Here is a 7,830-nt window from a genome sequence, read left to right as displayed (position 1 = left end):
CAAGGATATTGGTATACTTTTATTAAAGGTTTACTCATGATTCATTAATATGCCTTGCCTAAAATTGTCTTACCTGAGGCTGGGGAGATACAGCAGTAGGGCATTTGCCTTGCACATGGCTGACCTGGGACAGACTCCAACTCAATTCCTGGCATCCCATATGGTCCCCCGAGCCTGCCAGCAGTGATTTCTGAGCACAGAGCCAGGAGTACCTGTAAGTATCACACGGTGTGGTCCATAAACCAAAAAATATTATCATGTTTGATCACAACTTGCTTTATTTATTCTAAACATAATTATATCTGCAATAATCTATGACCAATATGGAACAGTATATGTAGTAGCTAAAAACTCTTGCAGATTTTCATTTTCTCTGATATTTAATACAAAAATATTAAAAGTCATATAGTTCAAGAAAAACTTAGTTTACCGTGTGTTGAAGATATAAATATCTAAAATTTCTTCCTAGGCACCAGATTCAGTCAACTTAATGGCACAAAAATATTGAAACAGCACAATGTCTTTATTTATATAATTTATTAAGGTCCATTTAGATTACTTTGGACCATAGGAGTGGAAGTTTGATTACTCCTTGAAGTAAATCAACAATATATCATGGGGCCAGAGTGGTGGCACAAGTAGTAAGGTGTTTGCTTTAGGACAGACCACAGTTTGATTCCCTGGCATCTGATATTGTCCCCCAAGCCAGGAGCAATTTCTGAGTGCAGAGCCAGGAGTAACACCCTGAAGTGGTCCAAAAAACAAAACAAAACAAATAAAAACAATATATCACTCATTCTCTTAAGTAAACTTTTAATGGACTTCACTATTAAAATATTTAATAAATAAAATATTTCTAATATGTGTAGATTTTGGGTTACTTCAAGTTATAAGGCATATCTGTGACACCAGTAGTATAACAAAGCTACACAATTATATAACAAAATTACATTTCTAATATTTACTGAGAAATCCCATATAACTGCACCACCCTCAGCCATGTCTATTGTCAAATTTGACACAGGTTCTGTGCTTAGGTATTATTTCTAGTGGTAATTGAGTGCTCCAGAAACCATTGTTGGAGCTGGAGAATGGACCCAGGTCAGCTGCAAACAAGTCAAGTGCCTTACATGCTGTACTATATTTCTAACACTACTCATATATACTTTCTGCATTTGCTAGTCAAACTGAATGTGTAAGTGTTAAGAAATATCACTCCATTACCATTTAAGTCTTTTAAATGGTAGAATTGTGTTATTGCATATTATTTATGCTGGTAAATAAAAGTAGTTTTGAGGCTTCCATTTGAGTTTTTCTACACAGATCACAGAGCAAATTGATATTCTGTCAGTTACTAAGTATATCTCTTTAAGACTCCAATAGAATTGAGACAAACCATAAATCCAGTTACCTTCTCAAATCTATAGGCCCCTGCTGTTATAACTGGACCACAGTGAAACTTCTTGGGTTTTCCAAGTTTTGTCAGTGGAAAATAGGGCCTCATTGTCTCAATTAATTTGTTTATGCAATATCTCTATATGTTATGACTTTGTAAATATAGTTTATTAGAAGAAAGTGAAAAGACAGAATTTAAACATTAGGCTTTAGCTTTTGGCCAGAATCTTCTTTAAGGCATCTTAATTTCATGTTTAAGAAATACTAAGTATGAAAATGGCCCTAGATAAGAAAATGGTTTAAAAAACTTAGACTTTATTGTGATAATTCCTGTCACAGTTTTTTCACTGCACCATCTATATGTCATTATATATTGTATGAAATTATAAATAAATATACATTTCTAATTTTGCCTGTACAAATCAGTAAGAATCTATTTGACTATGTGCAAATAGGTATCAAGGATAACATGATTATTGAACTAACACTAAAGGTTTCTGCTGAACAAGCTTTACAAATTATTGTGTTATCTATGCTGTTCATTAAAATACGCATATATTTCATAATTTTAGTGGTTAAATTCTGCCATTTTGCCTCCACTATTCTGGTATTTTATTCTATCCATTTAATACAGAAAATTTCTGAGTTATTTTTTCTGTTGAATCTTGATATTCGATCTGGAATATTATATTGCACTGTGCAACCTAGATGACAGGTAATAATTAACACAGAAACTTTGAGAGACATTGAAAATTTCCTGATTAATTCATAAGTAGTTCCTGCAGAATGCTTGGAAAAAATTAGGTGCTCAAATTATAGGTAATGAGCAGGACAAATCACACAAACATCCTTTTCTGCCTAAATTTTGATTGACTATTTTTTTTATTGACCATATTTTAAAACTGTTAATCTTGTTTAAAGATTTTGCCAACTTGGGGCTGGAGCGGTGGCACAAGTGATAAGGCGTCTGCCTTGCATGCACTAGCCTAGGATGGACCAAAGTTTGATCCCCCGTGTCCCATATGTCCCCCAAACCAGGAGCGATTTCTGAGCACACAGCCAGGAGTAACCCCTTAGCATCACCCGGTGTGACCCCAAAACAAACTAACAAAAAGATTCTATCAACTCAAGCACTCTTGAGTTATGATATAAAATATTAATTTTAGAAGCAGCATACTGCATACATTTATATTTTTGTTTGATTGTTTGTGGAACACACCCACACACCCAGAGATTCTCAGAGGTTACTCTTGGCTCTGCATTCAGAAATTTCTCCTGGAGGTTCTCAAGGAACCATATATGATGCTGAGGATAGAAACTCGGTTGTCCACATGCAAGGCAACACCTCTACTCTCTGCACTAGTTCTCTAGACTGATATCACTTTTGCACATTTAATGAGTCCGTTTTATAATCTACTACCTTGATAAAGCATGTTTTGAATTGATTCTTGCAACAATTCATAGCGTTCTGTCAATAATATCTGACAGTTACTTTGGTATACATGTCACCTTCTTATAAGGATAAGAGTAGATCAGAGGAGTATAAAAGTTTATTATTATTATCATTATTATTACTATTATTATTATAAACTTCTGTGGGAGTTTTGTTGTCAAGATTTCAATGAGAGAAATGATGGAAGGAAAGGAAATAGAATTAATGAGTCTAGCTCTTTCTCTGTCCCTTTATGTTCCCTATGGAATCATATTTTTCTTTGGCAGTCACCACATAAGTTAACAAAAGTTATGCTATAAGTTAGATGAGTTGGATGGTAGATACTAGATAGGACTAATTCAGAGATGGCCTGGGGTTAATAATTTCAATGTCCGTCAGACTAGCCAGGCATTCTAAAAATAAAATAATTAGGTGATACTTGAGGTAAATGAGAAACTGGTGTAATAGCACTCCATCAAGACCTTTAAGGTTTTCATTAGATGTCAGCCTTTCATAAATTTCTAGGTGCTAAACTTCTTTCCTATATGTATTTTATACTCTAAGACAGTCTATATCCCACTGAAACATGGTTGCTAAAGGGTCATTCTTCAAAGACACTTCCCTACCTTTGACATTATTAAAGGATGGTCCTTTAAAATAAAATATAAAGATATTCACTACTGTGATTCCATGGTTTAGTCACTGAAACACCATGTAGGCTAACTTGAAGGTGAAAGGTGTACTTAAAATAAATATGAACTATTTCTTTTAGAGCAATGATCATAGAAAATCTATCATCCAAAAAAATTACCAAATTGTTCGCACATAGGCATAGAAAATCAAATCTGAATCTAATCCTGAACTCTCTTTTACTTGCTATGATCATTACTAATCTTGAGACAGTAAATGACTTACTGAATTGTAAGAAAGTAACTTAGTTTCTGCTGTTCAGTTTGATTCTACGTAAATTAAATGAATTATACTATTAGCTAACTCCCAGGACTAGTGTAGTGTAGACTTTCAATAAGATTCAAGTCAGGGGAAAGAGACAGTACGAAGGTTAAGTTCTGAGCACTGCTTTGCGGTGGTCTCTGAATTTAGCCAAACCCCAATCTGAAGATTTCCAAGCACTGTCAGGCAGACTCAGTTAATTCCTAACACTGAATTAGTTGAGAGGGGTTGGGAGTTAGGGTGGAATATATATATCTGTGCATTACTTAGGAAATGCCAATCAAAAAAAATATTCAATTCAACTAATACATTTTAGAAATGTAATTTTTAAAATTATTACAACTATATGTCAGATCAATTATATGTATTTAATATATTCTTTACTATTATCATTTTTGAAATATTAACAATTATTGCTGTTATTAAATAGTTTTTAATATTCTTATTTTTAAATAACTTTTTTATTTAAGCACCATGATTAAAAACATGTTTGTAGTTGGTTTCAGTCATAAAAGAACATACCTCCCCCTCACCAGTGCAACATTCCCAACCACCAATGCACCCAGTCTCCACCCTCCCCCAACCCCTGCCTGTATTGAGGATAGGCAATTCTATTTCTTTCACTCAGTTACCATTATCATAATAGTTGTTAGAGTAGTTATTTCTCTAATTGCACTCACCACTCTTTGTGGTAAACTTCATATTGTGGGCCAGTCCTAGATTTTAAAATGTTAACCCAAGGTTAATTTTAAACCAATTTCTAAAGAAAAAAATTTATCCTCCAATTTTTAAAGTAGAAATCTAAGATTCAAAGACATGATTTGCTAGATATCATAATAATAATGCAGATTAAATTTAAAATTTTAACCTAAGTTTTCATTCCTTTATAAGTACAACTTAATTATATGATTATCATTATTAAAAGATCTATTCATCTTCTTATAATTTCCTGCCATTACTGACTAATTATATATATGTAGGCATTCTATGTATATTACTGAAAAATGTTACTTCAATATTGTAAAATACATATTAATACACTATAGTTCTATGGATAATAAAATCAAGCTTACAGAAAAGATCTATGATGTTTAAAGCTATCAATAATAATGTAGATGTATTATAGTTTCTTCCTTAATTTATTCATTTGACAAATGTTTTTTAGAGAGCAGTATGAAAAGAAGAAAGGGTCCCTTGTATTAAAAGAAGAATTTATGTAAAAGTTAAAATTTAACTAATACCTATAGTGTTCAAAATATAATATATTCTGATATAAAAGGACTTGTAAAATGTAGAATCCATAAAAGCATATTCTTGACTTAAATAAACCTGTAAATTATAGAATATAGAGAGTATACAGGGAGAACTAAGTGCTATTTATTGGATGACATTATGGAATATTTAATTTAAATCAGAAAGTTTAGATTTATTTAGGATATCAATCTGCTACTAAATGAGAACAAAGGAAACAGTTGGATAAAGAATAAAATGTATACGCCTCCCAATTCTTACCACAGGCTGTGTTTTTTACACTGAATGTATAGAAAGAGGAGGTACAGTAAATGCACCCCATATACACCTCAACACAGGCCCTTTGCCTGGTCTGTATTGTGAATTGGAGGACAAAAAAATGTGTCATGGACTGACCCATGCATAAAGGAAGTCGAAGCAATATTATTAACAGAAGATTAAGTCATCACTATGAAAAAAAATTGAAAGGCTATTTGACCATGTCCTATTGACAGAAAAAAGAACAAATATGAATTTTTTGTTGTTTAGTCATTTGCAATGCTCTATAAAGTTTGTGCTATCACTAAAGTCGCAGATATACTGATTTTTTGTTTGTTTGCTTTTAGGCCACACACTTTGGTGGCTCAGGGGATCTCTCCTGGCTCTGAAATCAGAAATCACTCATGGCAGGCTCAGGGACCATTTAGATATGCTGGAGATCAAACCCAGGTAATTCCCAGGTTAGCTGCATGCAAGGAAAGTGTCATACTGCTGTGTTGCTGGACCCAAAATATTGACTTTTAAACATAAGCAATCTTGTTTATGAATCACAAAGATAACTATATACAATTTGTTTTACTGGGTAGTATTGGTGGTGATATTAATAATATTGAAATGAGGTCTGATAATTAGAATAATATTTATTTCTAGTATAAATGAAGCTTCTGGTGTGTTATGAGTTGTATGTTATTAGTTAGATATATGTGTCCTGAAGTCTAATAGAAAAGTTATTTTGCAATAGGGTTTTTAACAATTTTTTTGAGCCACATCTGGTAATGCTCAGGGGTTATTCCTGGCTATTCACTCAGAAATTGCTCCTGATTTGGGGGACCATATGATGCCAGGGGATGAACCGCGAGTCTGTCCTATGTCAGCGTGTGCGATGAAAACACCCTACCACTTGCGGCCACCCCTCCAGCCCCTTAAGAAATATTTAATTATTTAGAACTATATATGTTTTAAATTACTCTCTTTATAAATAATATATAATGATATACTTTAGAATTATATGGAGTATAAAAATTTATATTTAAATTTTTAAATATATTTTAAATAGTTTAGGATGCACTTATTAAAGAATATTATATAAAAGAATAAGGCAAATTGAACTAATGGAAGGAATTCCTAATTGTAAGGTTATTTAGAACACGTTAAACAAGAAGTTTAAAAAGAATTAAAGATACATGAGAAAATAAGGGAATATATGTTAGACTAGATAACCAGGGAAACTTAGAAAAAAAGAGCAAATTGAATGAAGTGTAGAGAAAAAAGTCAGCAAGATAAGTATTGGGAATTCTTCTTTTTTTATAATTTTTTTTTTTTGGCTTGTTGAGTCATACCCAGCAGGCTCAGTCATTATTTCCTGGCTCTACTCTCAGAAATTGCCAACTTTCACCAGTTTTAATATGACATCCTGACATGAGAAAATGGTAACAAGCTAGCTCATCACCTAATGATATGATGCAATCAGGAGACATGTCATCCTTTGCCTATGAAAAAAAACAAAATCACTATCTACAGAAGACTGACTTGAACAAGCATGGACTGGACAAAACCTATTGAGGGACCAATGGGGAAGTTCCTAGCCTATGCTCGGCCTAGGATTTGTACAAAAACCAAGATCTTCTAATTGCAGAGGTCTGACTTTGACAACTAGCGACTGAGCAGAACTCCTGGAACCATACTGAAAGACTATAGTTTTAGGCTCGGTTTCTAGGGATCTGGGCAAAATTGAAGACCACTAGTTACAGAAGACAGAACAGAATTTCTAGAACCATAAAGAAAAACTCTCGATATCTTCATCCTATGACCTACACAAATAAAGAAGAGGCTCTAGCTAAAGAGGCTGGATGTCAGTCAGTCCATATCTGAGCCAAAGTTTTCTGGCACCATAAAGAAAGACCTTGGGATGTGTAATAGAGTGAGTATGGAGCCTGTAGTAGTTTCCCAAGGCAGTATGCTTCAAGGGCGGAGAAACCTTGTAATTCCGGTTTCTAATTTCCCCAATAGTTTACCATGCCTATGGAAAAAAGAAAAAGAAAAGAAAGAAAAAAAAAGTGAGAAAAAGAAACACAACCCTTTTTAAGTAGTTGCTGGTCTGGTTTTTTTTTTTTCTTTTTGGACTGTTTTGTTGTTGTTGTTTGTTTGTTTGTTTGGTTTTTTCAGACCACACCCATTTGATGCTCAGGGGTTACTCCTGGCTAAGCACTAGAGAAATTGTCCCTGGCTTGGGGGGACCAGATGGGGTGCCGGGGGATCGAACTGCTGTCCTTCCTTGGGCTTAGCGCTTTGCAAAAGCAGGACACCTTACCTCTAGTGCCACCCTCGCCAGCCCCTGTTTTTTGTTTTTTTTTATTTTGCTTTGTTTTGTTTTTGTTTTTTCTTGTTGTTGTTTCTTCGTAGTTGATGGTTCTGGTTTGGGGTTTATTCTGTTTTTTTTTGTACATTTTTGTACTTTTGTTGTTACTACTTGCCTTACTATTTTTTGTTTTTGTTTTTTGTTTATTTTTGTTTTGTTACCTTTTTCATCCTAAAATAAATAT

General features: G+C 33.6%; 1 non-coding gene across 1 annotated transcript; it reads left to right on the top strand.

Moving 5' to 3' along the window:
* Window positions 1-5,273: 5,273 nt before the first annotated feature.
* On the top strand, window positions 5,274-5,406 carry LOC126032714 (small nucleolar RNA SNORA51). Its single transcript, XR_007503935.1, has one exon. It is a non-coding gene; the product is annotated as a small nucleolar RNA SNORA51 (small nucleolar RNA).
* Window positions 5,407-7,830: the final 2,424 nt, after the last annotated feature.

The sequence above is a fragment of the Suncus etruscus genome, chromosome 16 (assembly GCF_024139225.1).
Source record: "Suncus etruscus isolate mSunEtr1 chromosome 16, mSunEtr1.pri.cur, whole genome shotgun sequence".
Lineage (NCBI taxonomy): Eukaryota > Metazoa > Chordata > Mammalia > Eulipotyphla > Soricidae > Suncus > Suncus etruscus.
The sequence above is the reverse complement of the archived record's forward strand: the minus strand, read 5'-3'. Positions and strand labels throughout refer to the sequence as shown.